The 24,957-nt window shown below is 41.4% G+C and overlaps 1 protein-coding gene and 1 pseudogene across 2 annotated transcripts in view; both read left to right on the top strand.

Annotated features, from left to right (window-relative positions):
* RBFOX1 (RNA binding fox-1 homolog 1) overlaps nt 1-24,957 on the top strand; it is a 2,222,576-nt gene that overhangs the window by 1,496,350 nt on the left and 701,269 nt on the right. The gene's annotated exons all lie outside the window — the stretch shown is intronic.
* LOC143667813 (inorganic pyrophosphatase pseudogene) lies at nt 1,836-2,826 on the top strand (annotated as a pseudogene).

Raw genomic sequence — 24,957 nt, 5'->3', positions numbered from 1 at the left:
TTCATGCGATGTCTGTATTTCCGAAGGCCAGCTTTTTGTGTGTGTTCCAAAGTACCTGAGCACGAGGAAAGCTGTCCACATACAAGGAGAGACCCAGTCACATCGTGAGTTACTTCAGATGGTGCTGCACTCCGGGGGACTTTGAGAATCAACCCAATGGATGGAGAAAAACATCTCTCTCTTTTTTTTTTTATTGAGATACATATCACATACCATATAATCATCCAGAGTGTACAATCAATGTGATTCACAATATCATCATATAGTTGTGCATTCATCATCAAAATTGATGTTTGAACATTTTCATTACTCCAAATATTGAAAGAATAAAAAAAAAGTAAAAAGAACACCCCAAACATCCTATACCCACATACCTCCTATTGTTTATTTACTTTTTTGTCTTTTTTTTCTTAATTCATCTGTCCATACACTGGATAAAGGGAGTGTCAGTCATAAGGTATTCACAATCACATGGACACTCCCTAAAAGTGCTATAGTTATTCAGTCATCTTCAGGAATCAAGGCTGTTGGATTACAGTTCAACAGTTTCAGATATTTTCCTCTAGCTGTTCCAATCCATCAAAAACTAAAAAGGGATATCTATATAATGTATAAGAATAACCTCCAGGATAACTTCTGGACTCTATTTGAGACTTCTCAGCCACTGAAATTTTATTTTGTTTCATTTCTCTTCCCCTTTTTAGTCAAGAGGACTTTCTCACTCCCATGTTGCCAGGGCCAAGCTCATCTCCAGGAGTCATGCCCCACGTTGCCAGGAAGTTTTACACCCCTGGGAGTCATGTCCCACATAGTGGGGAGAGCAGTGAATTCACCTAGAAAGTTGGCTTAGAGAGAGAGGTCACACATGAGCAACAAAAAAGGTTCTCTGGTGCTGATTCTGAGGCATAATCATAAGTAGGCTTAGCTTCTCCTCTACAGAAATAAGTTTCACAGGGGCAAGTTCCAAGATCGAGAGCTTGGCCCTTCAAATTGCCAGTCCCCATTGCTTGTAAGAATATCAGGTCTTCCACAGGTGGAAAAGTTTAATATTTCTAACTTTTCCCCCAGTCCCTCAAGAGGACTTTGCAAATACTTTTTAATTTTCTGCCCAGATTACTCTGGAATATAAAAGGATCTATTTTGTTCCAGCCACAGGTACTGGCTAGTCTCCAGCTCTGAGTGTTCATTGCTCAGATAGTTCCTGAGCCCCCTCTTGTCTAGGGCCCTGAGAGTCTTGCATGTTTCTGTCCACACCACCCTGTCTGCTGCAGCTAGAGGCACTCCCAGAGTATGCACCAAGGCAGAAAGCATTTCTAGAAATAGTGGCAATATGTGGGGTCCTAAATGCAATTTTGTGAATCTTTAAACTGACACCTTAGGTACCATTAAATTATTTATGAATTAAGTCATTTAAAAAAAAAAAGAAGAGTGCATCAGTTTACAATGAACAATAAAATAAAGCACCCCATTATTTTTTTCTAGTGTCCTTAAAAGCCATTTTCCCCTGTGTTTGTAATTTTATTTTGTTTATCAGCAGAAGTAGTAGACCAGAATAAGAATGTCAGGTTAAATTCTCTGCCACAGTTCTCAAAATAGATGTTTCATAAGTAACATGTGGCTCACTCAGCTAAAACTAAGTGTCTCAGTGTTTCCTAATGTTTTCTGTCTAGAATTTGCAACATACACCCTTTCAGAACTAACAAAGACTGTCTTTAAAAATCACCACTGAAATTGTCAGTCTATTGCAGACTTTTCACAAACTGTATAAATGTCTATCTTAAAAATGCTGGCTGGACACTTCGTGTCCATGGCAGTGACACAAAATATCCATCTCCCATGCCAGAAGTGGCTTCACCAGCAAGAAGCATACTGTTCCCTACACCATGGAGTCCAAAATCTTTCTCAAAAAGAAAAAGAGCAATCACCTGTATATTCATTTCGTGACATTCCAATGTATGCAGATAAGGATGTGTTCCACATCATAATTGCACCATCACATCGGTCTAATGCAAAAATGGAGATTGCTACAAAAGGACCCTTTAAACCTAATTAAACAAGATGTGTACAAGAGAAAACTGTCAAGTTGCACATGTGTTCCCTTATAAAGGAATTATCAGGAACTATGGGGCCATCCCTCAAATTGGGAAGTGCCAGAACACAAGGACGAACACACTGGCTGTTTTGGTGAAAATTAGCCAGTTACTGTGTATTAATTGGAAGTAAGATATGTATAAGAGGTGACCTAATTGGGAGAGTCTGGAGCATTTTGATAAAGGGTAACTGACTGCAAAGTTAGTTTAAAAAAAAAGCATCCAGTAATGTGGATGATCCTGGTAAAGCTAGTTATGATATTGATGGTGTCAAACGGCAGAAACCTGGCTACCTGGAAGGACCTGTGGACTGGTTTAGAAGGTACAGGTTTCCTGATGGGAAACCAGAGAACAAGTTTGCATTCAATGCAGAATTTAAAGATAAGGGCTTTGGGATTGGGGTTATTAAAAGCATTCATGCCCACTGGAGAGCATTAGTGACTATAAAAGCTGATGGAAGAGGAATCAGTTGCATGAACACAGCGATGCTTGACATGCCATCAAATGTGAGCCAATACTGGCAAAGCCATTGTGGATGCCTTCCTACCACCCTGTGACTCTGCCTGCATGCTACCAACAGACGTGAATCCATGGTCACCAGCAAAACTAATGAAATTTCTCTGCAATACAAGCCAATGGTGCTGCACTCTTTTCATCTAGAAGTATTAGTTGCAAAAGTAGTAGCTTTTCAAAGCTTTAAATTTATGGAACTAATATAACTAAAGCAAATTCTTCTGTGACTGATCCCATATATTCAGAATGTTGTCTGTCTAAAACCATTTTTCATATCTCAACTCAGATAATTTTTAGTACATGCTTAAATATCAAAGCAGATGTTGCAATTTCTAAGTCATTTGCGAATACATGTGCAAGATACATACTGGATGTATATTGTACCATGTGTTAGAAATAAAATTATTTTCCTGAAGAAAGTACTGGCAGTAGATAACATTTTTAAAAAGATCCTAGATTAATCTAATGCCATTTAAAAAGCTTAGTACTTTCATCCTTGCAAATTGGGTTCAGAGAAGCACCATATCTGCGAGGTTGAGATATGTTAACAAAACCATCTACTTTTATAAACTTCCAGGAATCAAAGAACAAGTCTAATCCCCAGAAACCATATATCCCAGTGGTTCTTAATTTCCATATTTCCCTGGGTAGCTACCAAGAAAATACAGAGTCATGTTTTCTCCCCTGAATAGCAGGGGATGGGAGAACCAACTGGTCTACCCCATTCCTCTGTGCCTTCATTAATTACTCTAAATCTCTGTCTCCTCCATGGATAAATGGGGATTTACTTTAAAAGCTGTCCATCCCTCCAGTGATTTCTACAAAGCAATTGCATGTGATTGGCAAGAGGACAAATCTATGTTCAGAGAATAAAAAATAAATAAGTTCTAAAAAGACCCAAAGTGATGGATCCCTGGGAATACCATATTTTATGGGAAGGAGGAAAAAGGAAGGCCTGAGAGAGGAAATAAAAGAAAATTAAAGGAGTCCCATGAGAATGCACACAGGTGGACTATGTATCAGGTAAAGAGGAATAAACTCTCCTGAGGGGTGTCCTAATTGAGATTTACCCGTGAGCCTCTGGAACCATAAGACAGATTCAAATCCAAGCTCTGCTGCTTCCCAGCTGTGTGACTATGGACAATGGTGTCAGTTTCCCCATCTGTCAAACAAAGAGCATAAATGGCCCTTATCCTCCTGTGTTATTTTGAAATGGTCTTTCTAAAGCACTGAGAACAGTGCTTGGGCATAATCCTATGTAAGTGCTGTTCTTGTGGTTCTGTTAGAAAAGTGCTCGGTAAATAATTAGTTCTATGTCAATACTAGCTCTATTGATTGTTTCAAGAGATCGAAGCTATGCAACTGTCAGGGATGTGGGGGTATTTGAGATCATAGGCCCAGATGAGTTTATGGGGTAGAAAACATTGCCATTAATGCAGAAATCAGTACAAGAGTGGTGAGAGATGGAGAGGGGATTCAGGCTATTTTCTCAAAAATACATTCAATGAAAGGAAGCAAAGAAAGGGCGTTATGGCTGTGGGGACAGCTGGCAAAGCATCTAGAGGGAAATGACAGTGATAATGAGGTGACAGCAAAGCAGCAGCACACCTGAACAGAGTCCTGTGCTCCAAGCACTGAGCTTTCCACCCATTCGCTGACTGAGTGCTGAGACCCACCAGGAGAAGAGAGATGGGGTACATACCATTCCTAATTGGCATATAAGGAAACTAAAACTGAAAAATGACTTGCCCAGGGTGATACCGCTGATGGACAGTAAAGTGGAAATCGGAACACAAGTTGGCTCTTTCCAAAAGCCCTCTTCTTAACCACTAAACTATAGCCAAGAAAATTTACATAGATCGGAACGTGTCACTAAACTGATTGCTTCCCAGTGCGTCCAGGAAAAAGATAAAATCCTGAACAAAGCTTATGCAAGCTCCAAAGGTTTCAAGCTTATCACTCATCAGCAAACCTTGCACAGAGCCTTCCAGATTCCCTCAGTCCTTTCAAGTCTCTCCTGACGTCTTCGTCTTCCTGTGCCCCAATTCTGACCAGGTGGTCCCACTTACTATATGCACTCACAGCATGCTTCTCTCCCTTTGTAGTATTTAACAGGTACGATTTTATATTTGGGTTGTGATTTAAAAAACAAAATCTGTCACTTTAGTAAACTACAGGCCATCATGTGGGCAAGGGACCATATCTGCTTTTGGTGCTAACCCCATGCTTGATACTTAGTAGCTATTCAATAAAAAGTGAGTTGAATGAATATATCCAGCCCTACAACAACACATGTAATAATTGAGTGCTCTCAGCCCATTATGGGGTTTGAAGCCATGATCACCCCATTGGAATAAAGCCCTAAACCCTAATCCATCTATGATCGATGGCTGAAACCAAGCTGCCATCTGCTCAATGACATCTCAGAATGCAGCTTCCCTTTTATGTAGAGGACCAGCAATGAGGAATAGGGGTGAAGTCTGGAAAATGTAAGCATACTGAATATGCCCCAACCCCCATCACTTCAGCTGGTTATATTGGCTGCTGTAGGCAGCATTTGGAATCAGTTCTATCAATTATTTAAAACTCATAATTCAGTCCATATGAAAGATTTATTGTGACAAACTGAAAAACAAACCACAGACACAAAGGAAACAGAGAACACGAATTCTGCCATCAAAGCTACACAGCATATAAACTGCTCATGTCATTGGGGGTAACATAAAAAGAAATGGACTATTTGGAAAGATTGAATGGATTTCTGGAAGAAATCTTGTGTGTGTGTACATGCGTGCACTCACATGCTTGTGTGTGGACTTCCCTGAATTCCATTTTCTATTTCGCAGCCCCTTCATTTTCTGCCCTAGGCATTAGTTCTCTCTCAGTTCACAGTTCTCACCAAGACTCCATGGAAACACTGCAGTTTTTCAGTCTTCGGTCAGTAGTTTATGATCATTTGTTGTTCTATCAGGTGTTGCTTGCTACACCATCTTATATATGGAGAAAAGATTGGTGACAGAGAGACCCGAGTGTAAAACTCAGCTCCATCTGTTAACAACTGTGAAAATTTGGACAGCTATTAAGCAATCTGAGATTCACTTTCTCTCACCTGCAAAATGAGGATGATAAAAATATACATCTAACAAAGCATTAAATGAAATTATATCTACAGATTGCATGCACACACACAATTTTTATTTTAAACAAATTGTGTGGTACTTACATATATGAAGTATATAAACCTCTAATTGCAATAGGGAACCATAGGAACTGGCATTTTGTAAGTTAATAACACAAGCATTCAGGTGAAAATGTAGCACTGGGAGAGATTTCTCTGCCCATGTGTGGCTCTGGCCATTTGAATTATGGTTAACTGGATGACCCTAAGCAAAATTATTTAACGTCTCTGTGCTTTAGTTTCCTCATTTATAAAATGAGGATACTTGTGAAACAAAGTTCTTAGGGTGTGTGCAGGGATTAAATGAGTTAATATTGATAAAACTATTAGAATAATCCCTGGCATGGAACCGTTCTATGTGGGTTCAGTTTTGTTTTGTTAGTGTTATTTTATTGTTGTCAATATTATTATTCTTAGACTGAATCTGTGTGGTGAACTGGGAGAGATCAGTGACATAATTCACTTGCTGCCTAAGCAGGTTCAAATATGCAATAATAATATATATATTCAATTTGTCTCTTTTTCCCCAACTCCTCCACTAATATCCTAGTGTGAGTTGTCATCATATCCCCTTGAATTACCTCAGAATCCTCTCTGCCTCTTTCTACCCACCCTGTTGTGGGCTCTTTTCCATCCACGTTTCCACTGGGGACAGGATCTTTTCAAAATGCAAATCTGATCATGCTGCCACTACCTCGTCTGCCACTTAAAATTTAGTCAGTTTCTAGTTGTTCTTATGACAGAAACTAACTCCTGTGCATGGCCGCTTGTTTATCTCTCAACACTCATCTGCTCTCTCTTACTTATGATTTTTGAGCCATTCTGGTCTTCCTCCAGTTCTACCAATGAGTTAAGTGAGCCCGCTCATGCTGTTCCCTCTGCCTGAAATGCTCGCTCCTCATGGCTGACGGTCATTCATTCCTCGAGGTCAGAATCAATATCACATTTTCCAAAATTACTTTCCTATCCTCAATGTAAACTAGTATCCTCCTTGCACCTTCCTGTAGTCAACTCTTTTTTCAAAGCACATAATGCAGTGCATAACTATCCATTTCACATGTGTTCATGGTTGAAAGCCTGCCTTCCTGCCCATACAAGCTGCATGAGGGCAAGTGCTCTTGTGTATCTGGTTCCCTACTGGGTGCCCCTGAAAATACTCATTAAATGAATGAATGCAATTTAAGAATTCCCTGGGAAGGTTCATTAGGATCAAAAAGTCTTCCTGACATCCTTTCCACCCACTGGCATTAGGCAAAGTCATGTGCTCTATCCCCAGTGTGGCCACTGCATGCTTTTATGTTGTGATCATTGAGAATTCTGGCTCCAGGCAGGAATCCTATGTGCGACCTTTCAGGCTCAGCCTGTGAGAAATTTCCCTGTCTGTTCTGCATCCATCTGAACTTCACCCAGTGCCATTCTGTGGGGAAAAATGGAACCCTGGGGAGCCAACAGTTCTCTTTTTGTCTCTTGCTTGCTCTATCACAGCAAGTATATAAAGGTTAGCTTGGTTGGCTCATTGTCCTGACCACCATCTCCATACCTGGCAGCTTAACACTCACCACCCTTCGTTGCAAATTGTCTGTTGATGGACTTTGCCTTCCCCATCAGATGGTCTCATGTACTTTTTCTGTCCCAAAATCTCTAACAGAGGTATTCAATCACTACATACGGAAAGAAGAAAATAAGGGAAGAAGGAAGGTACGGAGAAAAGATCCAACTCTAATCCAATGATGGTGGACTCACTATCTGACCTCTTCTACCAAGTCCATCTCTGTCCCTTGGCCTATTTTAACAACATTGCAAGTCAAGAGATCTTTCAGCTTGGAAATGCCCAAAGTCACAAGACTAAGCAGGGCATCCCTACAGAGTTGACAGCACCCAAGAGTCTAGGAAGTCAAATTGCACCTTAAAGGGGCTAACCCTCAGAACTCATCTTTGAGCCACAACCTCAACTCAGAACAACAGCAAGTTCATGTCTGCTTTGAGCAAATCCAGACAAGCTTTTGTATACATAGTGGATTGCTCCACTGCTCAATTATGCTGTGAGAGACTGAGGGGAAAAATAGACATTTTTGCAAAATCTGTTTCTGGCAATCTTCAATAAACTAAAACAGTTGAGCATACAGAATTTTCTGTTGTTTCTGCAAAGAGATAATTTGTTACATGGAAGCTCATTTGCTTATTTGGAATAAACACTGCTCTAGACCCAGTAGAGATTAACACTTGTGGATGAGATGGATTGAGAAAGAAGAGATATAATACTTCACTGTTATATTTACTATGTTAAATATAAAGTGGGAATTGATGAAAAATGTGCTGGATTTCCCTGTGTGAGCCTAAGTGATGAACTGGGTTTATTTGCCATCTGGCTTCTAGGCAGAGATTTTTTTTTCATGTCAGAAAAATGGCACCTTCAGAATCATTGTGTTACCGACATCTGTTTATCAGACCTTTGCCTGAATGAATTATTCAGAATGTGCTTAAGATTGTACTTTATCTGACATATGGAAATATAAAGTTGCATACTTGATGTCTGCATATATCTGTCTACATAAAATTAGGTGCCAAACTCAAAACCCAAGAGTGTCCAAACTTGGTGTTTTAGCACTTGAGATATTAATTGCTCTGAATTATAGGGTTCTTGATATCTTAACTCTTAGCAATCAATCTGTGGAACTCCGTGTGACCTCAGATCTCTGTGCTGGCAGTCCCTTCTTGTTTCACAAGTGTGCTCTATGTCAGCATTGAGAAGCCATTCACAGTTAATATGGGTTTCATGGTAAAACTCTGTTGGTAGTTCTGTGTTTGCCAAGCAAGTGAAATGCTGGCTTAGTCAAGAGAAAAGGCTTCAAGGACATATTGAGAAGATGTAGAGAGAAGTATTTCCTATGTAAGTCAGGTTTCAAAAGACCCCCTCGACCCACCACACATTCAGAACACTGCAGGAGGAATTTACATGCAATATGGGCTGTAGTGTTGCCCACAAGATTTTGCAGTCTCTTTTCCATTTGTTCATTCATTCATTCTTTTGCCAGGCATTTTTTGAGCACCTACTGTGTCAAGTGTTGAAGATATAAATTCTACTCCATACTGTTATGGAGATTACAAAGTAGCTGGGGAGAAAGACACCAAGTAATTGCCGTGATTAACATATAGCTTCCAATTGAGATGGGTGATCTTAATGAGAAGGAACTGGGGGTTTGGGTGGGTTAAGGCTCTACCTCAAAGGAAACTTGGCCAACACTTCAGGGAGGACTTCTCAGAGGAGAGGACTCTGAAGCTGTGAAAAGTAGGGTAAGCATTGTCACCAAAAGAGAGAAGAGTTTCAGCTGGAACAGAGGTCTGGCTGCTCCAAGGCTTATAAAGCATTTCACACACCATTCAGAGGCTAGTATGGCCAGAGTCAGGAGGGAATGGCAGAGATTAAGGCTAAAGATGGCCTGAGAGGTCATCAGCACCCAAGCCCAGGGCCATCCAGCCTGGGTTAAGGATGTTAGTGCTTAGGCAGTAAAGGCTGTGGGAAACAGAGCATGGAGTCCAGCTAAGAGGTGGGCTCCATGATCTCATTTACATTTTCAAAAGATCACTGAGGTCTACCTTTTCCTTTGGATGTAAAGATGTTTCTTCACCTAAGACACAAAGAGATGTCTTTTAGAAAGTTTTCAAGGGCAGCAGAGAGAACACAGAGGAGAGGGGAGGAAGTATGCATGGCAGAGGTAAAAAGTAGAAGGAAGAAGGCTGAGTACTTTTGTGGGGCACTGCTGCTAGGTCAGAGATGAGAAGAGGCTGCATCTCCAAAAGGGTATAAACTTAGGGGGCTCATTACTCAGAGTGTCTTCATTTGCCAGGGCTGTTGTGACAAACTACACAGACTAGTTAAACAACAGACCTTTCTTGACTCATGGTTCTCGAGGCTGGAGTTCTAAAATCATGGCAAAGCCCTGCTCTCTCTTAAAGAAAATAATCTTTCTATGTCTCTCCCCTGGCTTCTGGTAGATGGTGGCAGTCCATGGTGTTCCTTGGTTTGTAGTGACTCAGTCTCTGCCTCTGTCACGTGGTCCTTGCTCTCATGAGCTCTCTCTCTCTCTCTCTACTGTCCAAGTTTCCTCTGCTCATTGGATAAGGACTCATCCTAATCCAGTTTGGCCTCATCTTAATCACATCTTCAAAGACCCTATTTACAAATAAGCTGACATTCATAGGACTATGAGTTAGGACATGAACAGGTCTTTTTGGGGAACACAATTCAACCCATGATAGAGAGGCTGTCACCAGCTGGAAAAGGAACAGCTCCTAGATCAAACTATTCGTGGAAGATGATTAGTTATTAAGGAGGCTGGGCATTTGGGGGTTCATCCTTACAGACCTGAGGTCTGCATGCCAGAGGGCTACCACACTCTCACACAATACAGCATATAAAGGCTCCATCCTGAGCTGGGCAGGGACCAGGTATGCTATGGGGGACTTAGCCAGTTTGGAAAACGGGGTGTTCTCATTTGCCTCCTCCCTACCTACCAGTACAGATCTTTCTCATGAAATTTTTAGAGTCTAAATGAAAGATACATGTGGGGTGTGTATGTGTGTGCATGCGTATTCTCAAGCACCATCTTGGAATGCTACATAAATTACGCATATGCATGTGTGTTGTAGATTCTTATTTCCAGAGATTTCTACTGTTGAACTCTTTTCTCTGTGTGGTGGCTCGAGTGGGAAGCTTATGAAACCATCTATCTTGGGGCCTGATTACTGTTTGGGGAAGCATCTCCTTTTGCTCCTTCCCTTTTCCTCAGCGTCTTCTCTGCCCAGAGACCTGCTGTTTTGTCCCTGCTGGGAAGGTCACTTACCTGGTGGAAGCCACAAGTGGGAAGCTTGAGAGGAAGGAAGTCAAAGTGGTTAATTTTGCTGGGGTGGAATTGTTTTTGTTTTGTGTTTAGTAGAGTTTCTCTCTATTACACTTTTTCTGCAAATTCCCCTGCTCTCAATTCCCTCAGACAACAAAACTACAATTTGCCGTATAAACAAAAACAGTGGGGATGAAGTCTTTGCGGTAGCCAGTCTATCAGAAGTGCTGGGTTTGTTAGCATGGCAAAAAGAGTTAGAAGATTCCTCCGAGTTGTACAAAATTGAAGTACTTAATAAACTGGGGGTAGCTTTCTTCCCTGGGAGTCATTGCTGTTAAAAAAATAAATCCAATAAGACTATTTTCAACCATTAGCATTTTGCATTTGTCCAGTATATTCCCTACTTATTCATCCTTTTTTTTTTTCACTCAATAGCATTTGTATCTTAGCCATTACTCCTGAGATCACTAATGTGACCGTAACTTAAAAAAAAGAAAGTTGTTGGCTACACTTTCGTATAGCAAGCAGGCTGAATTTTGTATGTATTCAAATTCCTTCCCCTTTAACGCCATCTTCCCCCATAACCATCAAAAGGGGAAAAGAGACAGACAGCAGGTTAATCATCCATATTAGAAAGAATTTCACAAAATTATTAGGCTTCTTCGTACCCCATGGATAGAAGTGGTATCTTAGACGTGGCAGCCCTACCTAGGACGCATGCTATTTCCACAGCTTGTTGTTAACAGCCAAGGGCCACCTGTTTATAACCCAGCCTCTCAGGCAAGGTGAGATGGCTGTTGCCTGGAAAGGTTAGACTGCTGCTCCCTGGAAATGTGCACATGCTTTCTCTGAAGTGACATCCATGCTTCACTCTGCCCTTGTGTTTCCAGAATGAGCTTTGTGGGCGCCCAGGTGAAGGGAATTTCTGCACTAATTTACAGAAATCCCATGCTTCCTCTTGCCAGAGAAACCACCCCATAGAATCAGGAACAGTGAACAAAACCCCACCTACTCTTTTCATCTTGAATGGCAGTTTGCTTTATCATTAAAAAAAATTTAAAAAGCCCCATGGAGGATTATAAGCAACGGTAATGTATATATTGGACAAAATGTTGAAGCAAATTGGCAGAAGGTGTACTTCCTGTGGGCAACCCAATAAAGCAATTTATTAGTCCAAAAAATATACGTTGTCATGGGGAGCAGAAGGATTAAATATTTATGTCTGTTCACTAGAGTAATAAAATTGTATTCAATTATGTTACAGGCTCTACCTAATGATTGTTGAAAACTCGGTAATAACACCGAAAGTCATTAAATATACAGGGTAAACGACGCTGGGAGAAAATTATGGGAAAATAGGCTCTGGCCTGTGGAAATGAGGCTTTATTTTGAAATAATTTTAAATAACAGTGTATGCATAAAAAGAATCAAGTTGGCTTATATAGCCAGGCTCTAATCTCCAGAAACTTTTTTGTTTGTTTTTCTTTTTTTTTCCATTTATATGACATTCCTTTTTAAAATTTATTTTATCTTTTAAATACCAAAAAAAAAAACACCTAACAAACACAAACATTCCTATTTTGATCATTCCGTTCTACATATATAATCAGTAATTCACAATATCATCACATAGTTGCATATTCATCATCATGATCATTTCTTGGAACATTTGCATCTATTTAGAAAAAGAAATAAAATGAAAACAGAAAAAAAAATTATATATACCATACCCCTTACCCCTCCCTTTCATTGATCACTAGCACCTCAAACTAAATTATTTGTTTGTTTCTTGTGAAGCGAAATAGAAAGGCTTCATCAGCTGTATTCACCAGCTGTTCCAACAGAGGTAGAGCTCCTTGAGGACAGGGAAGGTTCTTTCTTCATCTCTGAGTTTTTGGCACTCTCACAGAACCTGGCTTGGAGTTGCTGCTCCATAAATATTAGCTGACCTAAATTTAAAATAACTGATTAATATCTGCATCTCATCTCTCTATTTCAGGGATTCTCAACCAGGGATAGATTGCCCCCTCCCCAGGAGACATTGGGTGATGTCCAGAGACATCGTTGCTTGTCACAAGTGGGAGAAAGATGCCACTCCTGGCATCTGGTGGTAGAGCCAAGGATGTTGGTGAACATCCTACTCTACACCAGACTGCCTCCTTTAAATGAGGCAGAACCCAGCCCCAAATGCCAGTAGTGACAAGTTGAAAGGAAACGTTACCAATTTATCTCCTATCCTGATCCCATGGCCAGTGGGCTTGGCTTTGATGACCACTGCCCCAAGCTGTCCTCAGGAGAGCTTCGTGTATCCATCCCCACAGCTCACATCTCTTCTCTCCCCCCAGCACTGTGCTGTCCGAGACCTGGCATGCCATCTTCTCCGGTCCAGCCCTTCAGGGTTCCTCTACTGCGCACTAGGAAAGACCCTCTTCTTGCAGTTTGGGTCTTCCCAAGCCTGCCCCACCCAGCCTCTGACTGTTTTTAAACTGCCAGGCTCTTCCAGGACTCTGCTAGACTTTCCCATTGTTGTTTCCCATCTTCCATTGTGGTATTTCCAGGTTATAATGTATGACCTGTTTTCTTACCTGCTTCCCCAACCAGACCTCTTTTGATAGCACAGAGTATGATGTATACACATGGCAGATATAGCACAGAGCCTCGATGAATCATTGTTGAAGTAGGCTAACGAATCCTGTCTCATCTGTAGTGGGGTGAATAGTGCTCCTAAAATCCACATCCTCTGGAAACTTAGACTGTGACATTATTTGAAAATAGGGTCTTTGTAAATATAATTAGTTAAGTTGAGGTGAGTTCATCCTGGATAAGGGTGGGTCCTAAATCCAGCAACTGCTGTGCGGATGAGAAGAGAGACACTGAGAGAAGGACCTAGGAGGACGCATAGACTGGAGTGATACATCTACAAGCCAAGGAATACCAACAATTGCTGGCAACCACCGAAAGCTGGAAGAGCTTCCCTAGAGATTTCTGAGGGAACATGGCACGTTGAATTTGGGCTTATGGCCTCCCGAACTGTGGGAGAATACATTTCTTTTATATTGAGCCATCTACTGAGTGGTAAGATGTTCTGGCAGCCCTTGGAAACTAATGCAGCATATCTTCCAGGAGTTTGCCTCCCCAAATCTCCAAGAGGGGTCCTTTGGTAGTGAAGAGGGCAGGATTTGGGGTCAGAAGGAGTGGTTTAATTTTCCTGTCTACCTCCCTAACTTATCTTGCGGTCTCTAGCCAATCACTCAGTCAGTACCCAGACAATCACTCAGTACCCTTGTTAACTCATCTGTAAAAGAAGATGATTATGGAACCAACCTCAAAGGAATGCTGCAGGAAATTAAAAGTTCCTACATGCAAAGCACTTGGAACAGCTCCAGGCACATGCTACGTGTTACTGTGCGGCTGCCACAATAATTGGTAAAATGCTCTGTTCTCTCTTTAGTGGCTCCATTCTTCTGCCTCTGAACAGGCTCATATTTCCTGTCTGTATAAGGTTTCTATGGCTGCTATAACATATTGCCATAGACTTAGTAACTTAAAATGACACATGTATTGTCTTTCAGTTCTGGAGGCCAGAAGCCTTAAATGGGTCTCTCTGGGCTAAAATCAAAGCATCAGTAGGGCTGCATTCTTCTGGGGGCTTGGAAGGACAGTCTGTTTCTTTGCCCACGTTCCTTGGCTCATGGCTTCTGCTTCCATTTTCAGAGCCAGCACCGTAGCATCTTCCAATGTCTCTCTGACTCTGATCCCTGATTTCATTGTCATATTCTCTGGCTTTCCTACTTCCCACTTGTAAGGATTTGGGAGCAGATAATCCACCATCTTCCCATCTCAGTAAACTTAATCATGGCCACTAAGTTCCTTTTGCCATACAGGATAACATCCACAGCTTCTGGGAATTAGGCAATGGACATCTGTAAGGAACCATCATGCTGCCTGACATATACTCTCTGAACGTGGTCAATCTCTATAATGAGATTGGGTCCAGACAGATATGGGTTTATATTCAGGCTTTGCTACTTAGAAGCTGTCTGGTCTTGGGAAAGACACTTAATCTCTCTGAGCCTGTTTTCTATTCTACAAAATGGAAATGGAAATCTTGTAATGAGGATAGAGGAGTAGAAAGTCTGATACATAGCAGGCACCTGATAATTGGTGGTTATTCTAATGACTATTACTGATTTTACTCTTATTTGTGTTACTTTCCCCCAAATTGAGCTTTTTTTTTTTTCCTTGTTACCTGTGACCATCAACTTTAAACTCATCGGAAACAAGGAATGCATTGAGGCTGTGTGCTCTGACCACTCCAGGGAACTGAGTTTGCCTTTAGCCTGGCTCCTTTGTTAATTATATTTGGGCAGGATTCACTTTATTGTTTGCTTAGCAAACTTTATGAGGCATTCCTGATATCTCCTAGTGCTCTACAAGCAGATAGATTTCTCTTCAAAGGAAAGACATTGCTTGTTTGGTTTGTTGACCTCCTTGTTCATTAGTCTTCCCTCTGGAGGCCACAAGTACCCAAAGAGTAAACACTGTATATGCAGACTAGCCTGGACAACTGGAAATTTGGAGGGACATGTGGAGAGAGTGGTCATGTCAGAAGGGTTCTGTTGGAACTCCAGAGACGAAAATAAACTGTCTCAGGCAGAAAATGGGAGGAAAAAACAAGAACCCTAAGAGAAGTGTGATGAGATGATAAGCTACATTTGCAGCTTGTGCATTTTCTCCAAACTTTCAAAATAACCTTAGAAATTGGGGATGGAGGATCCTTTTAAGGGCAAAGAAGCCAAGTGGCTATCCCAGGCACCCCCAAAGGAGCAGCAGAATTTCAACTTGAACTCAGAAATTCTGCCTCTGAATACAAAGCTCATCCCCAAACAACTGTGTTTCCTGAAGTGAGGGTGAGAAGTAGAAGAGAAGGAGATCCAAGACCTCGTGTTGATAAAGCAAGTCCTGGGTGCTGTGATGGTGGCACAGTGGCAGAGTTCTCGCCTGCTATGCCAGAGAATTCCCTGTGCCTGCCCATGCAAAAAAAAATAAAAAAATAAATGAAAAGCAAGCCCTGAATCATCAAAGTGATGACAGTTTTCTTTTTTGTATCACAGAGAATGCCTCCATTTGGTGCAAATCTTTGCACCTTTTGAATTCTTGCTAATCTTAGAGAAAGGAGAATCAGAAATTTGGGTAGGCAACTCTTCCTAGCTGGATTTTAATAACACTATTTTATCTTTATTATGTTCATTGTACCTTGTACCTATGACAAATAATTTTGCTTCCCACTTACAAAAAAGATATACAATTTTTCCTTTTAAGTAAATTCTTGTAAATTTCTTTTTTCATTTCTCAAGTAAATTGATTTAAGGAAAAGATCGTGATGGTAGCACAAAATTGTGAACATAATTAATAGCACTTAATTCTATATCTGAATGCACTAAAAGGGGAAAACTTAGGTTGTATATCTATTACTAGAAAAAAATGAAATAAAATTTAAAAAACAAACTCTGCAACACAGTGAGCCTATAAGCTATGAACTACAGTTAATAGTATAATTATGATATTCTTTCGTCAGCTATAACAAGGATACCACACTAAAGCAAGGTGTTAATAAGAGGAGTAGCAGATATCTCTACAGCCCATTACCTACCTACTTAGTTCCAGCTACACAAGTCTTGCTATTCCCCAAGCATAGCAGCCACCTCCCCCTTTGCACTTGACCTCTCCATTTGGAACCCTCTTCCCCCACATATTCATGTGGTTTCTGCCCTTGCCTCTTTCAGATCTTTTTTCCATCACCCAACTTCAGAATAGCAATCTCCGTTCTCTCATTGACCCTCTCTACCAACCTGCCCTGTTTTATTAAATTTTAATTATTATTATTTTTATTGTCTGTCCTGTTGTGGGCTGAATTGCATCCTCCAAAAAGATATGCTCAAGGCCTAATCCTGGTACTCGTGAATGTGACCTTATTTGGAAATAGGGTCTTCGGAGATGTAATCAGATTGAGTTCATAGTGGATTAGGGTGGGCCCCAATCCAATGACTACTGTCCTTGTAAGGAGAGGGAAATTTGGACATAGAGACATACAGGCAGAATGCCATGTGATGACGGAGGCAGAGTGACACGTCTACAAGCCAAGGAATCGGAGGGTCATCAGCTAGGAAGAGGCAAGGAAGGATCCTTTCCTTGAGCCATCAGAGAGAAACATGGCCCTCCCAACACCTTGACTTTGAACTCCTGGCCTCCAGAACTTAGAGAATACATTTCTGATGTTTCAGGTCACCCAGCTGGTGATGATTTGTTGTGGCAGCATTAGGAAAGTCACATGCTCCCCATTTTAGAATGTAAGTTCCAAGAGGGAGGGATTTGCGTATCTTTTGTTTACTGCCATGCCCCAGTGCTTAGAACCAGATCTGGCACACAGTGCACACTCAGATGCCTGTTAAATCAGTGAATGATGAAGCAGGACTAGATGCCCTGACGTGGAAAGGTCTCTAAGCACTGACTGCTCCGTGAATAAAGAAAATAACAGAATATCCCCTTGTATAGTCCTATATTTTTAAAATCCTGCCATAGTGTATATTTTAACAGTGTGCAGATGCATAGAAAATTTTCTGAAAAGACAAACAAGGTTACTTCTGGTATACAAGTGGGATCTGAGATTAGAGTTGAGAGGGACAGCTTCTTTAAATATCTTTAAATTTTTTTACAATAAAAATGCATAAACAAAATAAAAATAAGAGACGTAGTATATTAGAACTCTTTACTTTCAGCATGATTTTTCTGTAAACTTATAATTCATCTTGTATATACATATGTATAATGATAGAACATCAAGTACATCATAGAGACAGAAAACAGATTAGAAATTACGAGGAGGTGGGGAAATGAGGGCATTGGGTTGTTATTGCTTAACGGGTAAATAGATTCTATTTTGGGTGATGAAAATGTTTTAGTAATGGAAGGTGGTAATGGTAGCACAACTTGGTACAACTAAATAATGTCACTGAATTGTACCATTAAAATGGCGACTATAGGGCGGGCCGCGGTGGCTCAGCGGGCAAAGTGCTTGCCTGCTATGCCGGAGGACCTCGGTTCGATTCCCGGCCCCAGCCCATGTAACAAAAAACGGAAAAACAAAATACAATAAAACAAGAAAATGTTTAAAGATGTTTCCCTTTCTTCCTTCCTTCCTTCCTTCTATCCTTCCTTCCTTCTCTCTGTCTTTCCTTTAAAGAAAAAAAAAAAAAAAAAAAAAAAAAAAAAAAAAAAAAATGGCGACTATAATAGAACCACATTACAAAAAAAAAAAAAAAAAAATCCAATGGTACCAGTTGAATTCCATGCAAAAAAAAAAAAAAAGAATACCCTGGCATAGAAGGCACAGACCTCCTCCATCAGACCCCGAGTGTACAGAGAACCAACCCCTGCCCTCTCGCTCTTTCAGTGCCTGGCACCTCGCGCCATGCAAGCACCAGCTCATGGCTGTCCTTTGCTGGCGTGGATGGCAACCAGCAGTATCACCAACCTGTCCCCAGAGATGCTCAAACCCTGAGGTCCTGGGGATTCTGCCACTCAGCAGTCCTGGGGTTCAGTTTGGCAGGTGGTTCTTTCTCCATGCAGGGCTGGCCCTGCAGGCCCCAGCCTCCCCAACCCGCTCCCCTCTGCAGAACTTCTGGGCAGCCAGTGGTTAAGTGGGAAGCTGTTGTGTCTGAAACCAACAGAGACAGCAGGCCTGCCCAACCTCTTCCAGGGCCTGCATGTGGCAGACTTGGATTATCAGGGAGGGCCAATCTATTAGCGAGGTGCTGATTTTAACTGTATAACTTTTATAAAGGAAACACGAACGGCCTCTCACGGTGAAGGATATTATAATTATGGGTGATTTATGCTCCCTGGCTAATGTATGCATTGCACTTTATGAGACTGCTCTACTTGACGTGGCCAGAAACATGAAGCAAAAATAGTGTTGCAGCCTGGGGTAGAAACCCATCTTTTGTTTTACTTCTAATCTATCCAGTGCTAAAATATTTGAAATGAAATCTCTGCATGCCACTGTGAAGGAAATATGAATGTAATAAGTGCATTTCTGATTCCAGGCCAGATCATAATTTCCTTCTAAAACACCTTGCTGAGTTTAGCATATTTAGTCCTCTGTGGGATATTTGCTGCATATTGCGGTAAAGAAGTAAATAATAGTAATAATGATAATATCAGGGATAGGAACGACCTTCTTGGTTCTGGGGTGCAGCGTCTGTCCCCAAACAACTTTATGGTGTTGACGGGTGAATTTTCTGACTTGTCTGATTTGGAACCCAGGAGTCAGAGGAAAGTAGAAGAGGAAGGAGAAGGAGATAAAGTAGCTAAAGAGGGTGTTATGTGTTGGGTTTTGCCCCCTGAGGAGAAATGTTTAATTCCTAAACTGTAGCACCTCAGAATGTGAGCTTCTTTGGAAATAGAATGGTTACAGATGGAATCAGGCAGGTTAAAAGCAGTAGTACTGGGGGAGAGTGGGCCCTTGGACCGATGTGACTGGTGTCCTTATAGGATGAGAAAATCTGGACCAAAGATGGACAGACAAACAGAGGAGATGGCCATGTGAAGATGGGGGAGGAAGAGAGACGAGCAATGGATCTCCAAGTCGAGCCGTGCCAAGGATTGCCTGCAAACTTCCAGGAGCAAGAAGGGGCCAGAAGAGGTCTCCCCTACAGTATCAGATGGGACATGGCCCTGCTGACACCTTGATTTCAGACCGCACATTTCTGTTGTTTTAAGCCACCCAGTGTGTGGTCATTTGTTATGACAGCCCCAGGAATCTAAGACAGAGATAATGCCTTCGTCACATACACAGAGACCTGTGTGCAAATCTCGCCACTGCTTACGAACTGAAGGACCTTTAATAAATCGTGGAATCTCTCTGGACCTTAGTTTCAGCTCTGTAAAAGAGGGGAGCAAAACAGCCCTTCCCGAGTTGACTGCTAGAGCAATAAACGGGATAATATATGTAGACTATCCCATGAATGTGGAATTGCCAGGAAGGAAACGAGCCCACACGGAAAACTCTGCCTTCCTCACCCACTCACTCATGGTCTCAGACCATCCATCAGGGACTCACGAGTAAGACCCGAGTTCCGAAGGAACTTGCCCAAGGTGAGGCAGCTAATCCTGACAGAGCCTTGCTTTAGCCAATTCCAGGTCAGAGCATGGGTGCTTAGCTCTAGCTCTGAGAAGCCACCTGGGACCTGCCTCCTTGTTTTCCTCCCAGTAGCTGGGTGTGAACCCTGCTCCTCTACCTTGTTGGAAGCCCATCAAAGAAGAACATTTAACTGTTCTACCTATGGTGTCACTGGACTAGGGAACCACCTGCTGTTCTTTTCCCAGGGATGATATGTTCACTCTGCATATAACAAAGGAAATTAATAGCTTCCTAAACAGAAGTCACTGAAATGTCACCTCCCACTTTTCACCAGGTCCACAGACCACATTAATTATTTTTACCTTGATATTTTTCTTTAGATTAGCTCAGAAATAATTCCATTACCGTAGCCTCAATCAAGACAATAACCTATGTTTTTTTTTTCGCCCTAAGGCATATTTGATTAAATAAACAACAATTTTGTTTTTTTAATTGCACTTCTACTGTCATCTCTAATACCACAGGTGACATATATTCCCCACTTTAAAAAACACATCAAACACGTATTATCTCCAAACTCAAGGCCTTCCCCTTTTCAACCCTATAATCCAGTCTAGGTTTTCTTTTCCTCCTCTGTTATCATCACAGCTTTTCCTGACTGTACTCTCACCTGCTACGATTATGCTGATTCCTACTTAGAAGCCCTTGCATAAGCTAGATGTCCTTCCAGAACTCTTTCTGCCTTTTCAAATCTTACCCATCCTTTAAGGCCAAGTGTGTGTCTGTGCCTGGTCCCCTGACTTTACTCTCCTGCTGGTTCCTAGACCATTCATTTTCTCAAGTCAGTTAAAACACAGAAGGAATAAAATATTTGCTGACTGATAATTTCGAGGCCCTATTGTGCATCTCTGGTGTGTATTATATTTAGTTTGTTATAACACAGCATTATAAATAAGGATATAAACACTACTATCACATATTGGAGTGGAAAGTCAAACTTTCATAGAACTTCTCATAGAAAACTTACCACATTCTCTTGAGTAAGTAATTTTGTCTTGAACCATTAGAAGTTTAGTCAGGAGCCTACAAGCCCATACTGAAATTTACCCTTGGAGAAAGCTTTCAAGTGTTTTTCATGTTCATTTCACATATTAGTGCTGAGAATAATAATAGTAACAATAACCAATAAACATTAGATCTACCTATGTACTGCCAAGAGTATTTTACATCCTTTGATCTTGTTTAATATTCTCAGGGCTATGTCAGACCTGCCCTGTCCTTATGGTAGCCACAGGCCACATGAGGCTCTGAGGACTGGAAATATTTCTGGTCCAAACTGAGATGTGCTCTAAGTGTAAACTATACACCAGATTTCCGAAACATAAAAATTGAAAAGAGATCTGTTGACAATTTGTATATTGATTAAATGTTAAACTGATAATATACTGTATATATTGGGTTAGAGAATATATTATTAAAATTAATTTGACCTGTTCCTTAATTTTTTTCTCAATATGGCTAGTAGAAAATTTAAAATCACATATGTGACTTGCATTGATGGCTCACATTGTTTTCCCAGTGGATAGGACTATTGTAGAATATATATGATCTTCAGTCTACAAATCAAGAAACTGAGGTTTAGTTCCTCCAAATTAGTGTAAAGAGAAGACCCAGCATTCAAGCCAGATTAGGCTGGCTTTTACTATCCAGAATGCTTCCTTTAACTCATACCTAGTAATAAATTATTAGTAAGCACAACACATAGGATGGATATAAATAGCTACACCATCCTGATATCATCACATGATGGACAAATTAGTTTCCACCAAAAATTCCTTCCAAAGACCTCCTTCACTTTTTTAAAACAACCACCCTAAAATTCTGGCCTTTTGCTCATTCTATGCATCACCTATCCATGATACAAGATAAATTCTGTTCAGCCAAAGCTATCTCATCTCAAATTTTACCCATCAATAGGTTCTAGAAATTAACATTTTTACTGTCTTTCCAACTGTTACTTTTTGCAAATGGATGTTGTTTGTTTCTTTGTCAAGATTCCAAGTTAGGGGTTTCCCGAGTCTCTATTCTTGATTTGTATTTAAGTAGAAAATGTCAGCTACATCCTTGGCCCAGACTCCCAATGCAAAGTCCATCCTGGCAATTGCAATAAAACTCTGTAACCAAACACGATGAAGAGAGGATTTTGCACATGATTATGAGACTTTTCTGTTGAAAAGAGCATATGGAATCACACATGAAATAAAGAGACCTTCTGAACACAAATGCAACTCTATATTGCATAGAGAAATTCAAACCTGCTTTTATCCTTGATGTGTTCCATTTTAGGAATACATCCATTTCCATCTCCCCTTTTTAAGAAGTACAAAAGGAAGCGAGTTGGGAGAAATATTCTGCTCTAAAATTAATTTCGGTGCTAATCATGTCCATTTTCGTAAGTGCAGCCCACACCTGCGATGAAAGTCAGGAAGATTTAACCCAGATCTCCTCCCTGACTTCCATACCCAAGAGGGGTTAACATACTGCAGATACAGTCTGCTCTCCTTCAGGTAGGGGCCGGGCACCACGTGATGAATAGTCCTCCCATCGCTTTGGTGCGAGCCTCAGCATTCCAGGTGGAAACGCTTCCCAGCCTTAGTGCTCCTGCTCCCTGAATCTCAGCAGCAGACATTCTGCTGCCTCTTAAGAAGAGTGCCCTGGGGAAGACGTCATCATTTGTTCGGAGTCCTGGAAAAATACTGGGGAAGGAAAGCTGATGTAAACCTGAAGAGGGATCCAAGAGTCTTGGATCTCCCTCTAGGGCAGAATTTCTCAATGTGGTTTCAGGGTAGCCTCTAGCAGCGCTGTGGGTCGAATTGTATCTCCCTTCCCCCAAATATATATACATATGTGTGTGTGTGTGTGTGTGTGTGTGTGTGTGTGTGTGTGTGTGTTCAAGTCCTAACACCAGACCTGAGAATGTGACCCTATTTGGAAATAGGATCTTTGAAGATGTAATAAATTAAGATGAGGCCAATCTTGATTAGGGTGGGCCCTGTCCAATATGGCTTTATGTCTTGATAAGAAGGGAAGAATACATCACAGACATATAGGACCCTGCGAGACTGGGGAGGCTGAGTGACACACCCGCAAGCCAAGGAATGCCAAGGATGAGGGGCGAACACCAGAGGCAAGGAAGGCTTCTCCCTTCCCGGTTTCAGAGGGTGCATGGCTCTGTGAACACTTTGATTTCAGACTTCTGGCCACTAGAACTGTGAGACAGAAAACCTCTTGCCGCTTTAAGCCATCCGTTCGTGGTGCTTTGTTGAAAACAGCTCTAGGGAACCAAGACATCGAGTTACCTAGGAATTGAAGGTGCAGATTCCCGAACTCCATCCCATTCCTATTAGATCCAACCACCTGACCCCGGGTATCTGCATTTTAATGAGCCACCCAGGTAAGTCTGGTGCCTGCTAATGCTTAGGAATCCTGACCTCAGGAGGACTTCCCAAACACAGGATAAAACCATGTAAAATCCAATCCAATTAGTTGTTAATTAAATAAATGTCTGCCTGGACCCTGATTCATAACTTTCATGTTAAATTCCTTCCCCGTGTCCAGAGGCACCATTTAATGAACGAGTAACCGGGAACATAAAAATGAATTATTTATTTATTTTGTCAAACCTTCTCACTCTTCTCAGGGAAAAGGTGGCTGCTTATCTCTGAAATTCTCATCCCTTTGGGGAGATCTGTGGTCCTTCCATGGGAAGAAATTGCACTCTACCTGCTGAAATGTAGACATTATGGAGCAGCAATTTCACATTTATATTATGCTTAAATAATTAATCACAAGCACAGAAATATGTGTGAGCATGGACCACAGGACTCTCAGTCAAGAAACAAATACTTTCCATGCAGCATGTGCAGACCTGGCTCTTAGTTTAAATAAAAGGCAGAGTGAAAGGAGGATGAGGGGAAAGAGTGGGAAGAGATAACTACTCGTTGAGTATAAGGAATCCCCTTTTAAACCCCATTTCCATGTTTCATAACAACACTAATGTTTATTGAGCAATTCCCATTTATCATGCACTTTATATGTATCTGTTCCTCAAACCTGCCCTATGGGCTAGACACTATCATTAACTGCCTTTTATAGATGATGAAACTGAAGTACAGGAGGGATAGTAAATTTCTTATCATTACACAGCTTATCAATGGTAGACCTGGAATTTAAATCATGGAATCGAAGTCTGGAAACTTCTCTCCTAAATCCGTCTTCGCAAGTCCTGTGCCATGAAGCTTGTTTTGAAAGAAACACTGGCATCTTCAATGAAATCCTGCTGATTTTACTGAAGATGGGAGCTGGAAATTCATATGGGCCCATGTGACATTGTAATCAAGGGTGATAATGCATATTACAGGTGAGGAAAAGGATTTCTACGAGGTTAAGCTACTTGGCCAAGATCATCCCTAATATAAACATGAACCCCCTCTCTTGTGCCTGAATCCAGACCCCTTCCCAGCTCTTCCTCTTGCTTCCTCAGGGCATAAATTGCATGCTCCATCTGGTCTTTAGAAAGTTAGGCAGGTCCTAGGAGTTCACAAAGCACCAAGGACAATAGAGGCTCTTCCCTCCAGCTTGATCTCTAGGGAACAAATTCCGGGGTTATTGGGGGAGTCAGTTCTCTTCAGTGGGGGTGTGCTTTTGTGGTGAAGCCTACAGACTTTGGGGTTCAGCAGGATGGGATTCGAACTCCAGGTGCACCACTTACTAGTGATGTGACCTTGGATCATTTCCTTCACCATCCCGAGCTACCATTTCCTCATTTCCACAATGGAATCTAGACCTCACTGAAGATAGGAGATTTCTATGCATTACAGATTATCACACACTTAGAAGCCAAAAACAACACACATTTGTTACCTCCCAGTTCCTGAGGGTCAGGAGCCAGGGCCTGGTTTGGGACCTCTTATAGGGCTAACAGCAAGGTGTCAACCAGGGCGCAGTTCTCCACTGGAGGCTCCACTGGTGATGGAACTGCCTCCAAGCTTGTCTGCTGGTGACACAATTCTTTTGCTTGTGACTGAATCTGAGACTCTGGCTCCTTGCAGGCTGTTGGCCAGGGGCCACTTTTACCTCCTGGGGGCTGCTCCCAGTTCCTGCCCACATGCCCTCTCCATAGTCCCTCTCATA

This window comes from Tamandua tetradactyla, chromosome 23 (genome assembly GCF_023851605.1).
Source record: "Tamandua tetradactyla isolate mTamTet1 chromosome 23, mTamTet1.pri, whole genome shotgun sequence".
Taxonomy (NCBI): domain Eukaryota; kingdom Metazoa; phylum Chordata; class Mammalia; order Pilosa; family Myrmecophagidae; genus Tamandua; species Tamandua tetradactyla.
Note: the sequence above shows the minus strand (reverse complement) of the source record. Positions and strands in the feature narration are given on the sequence as shown.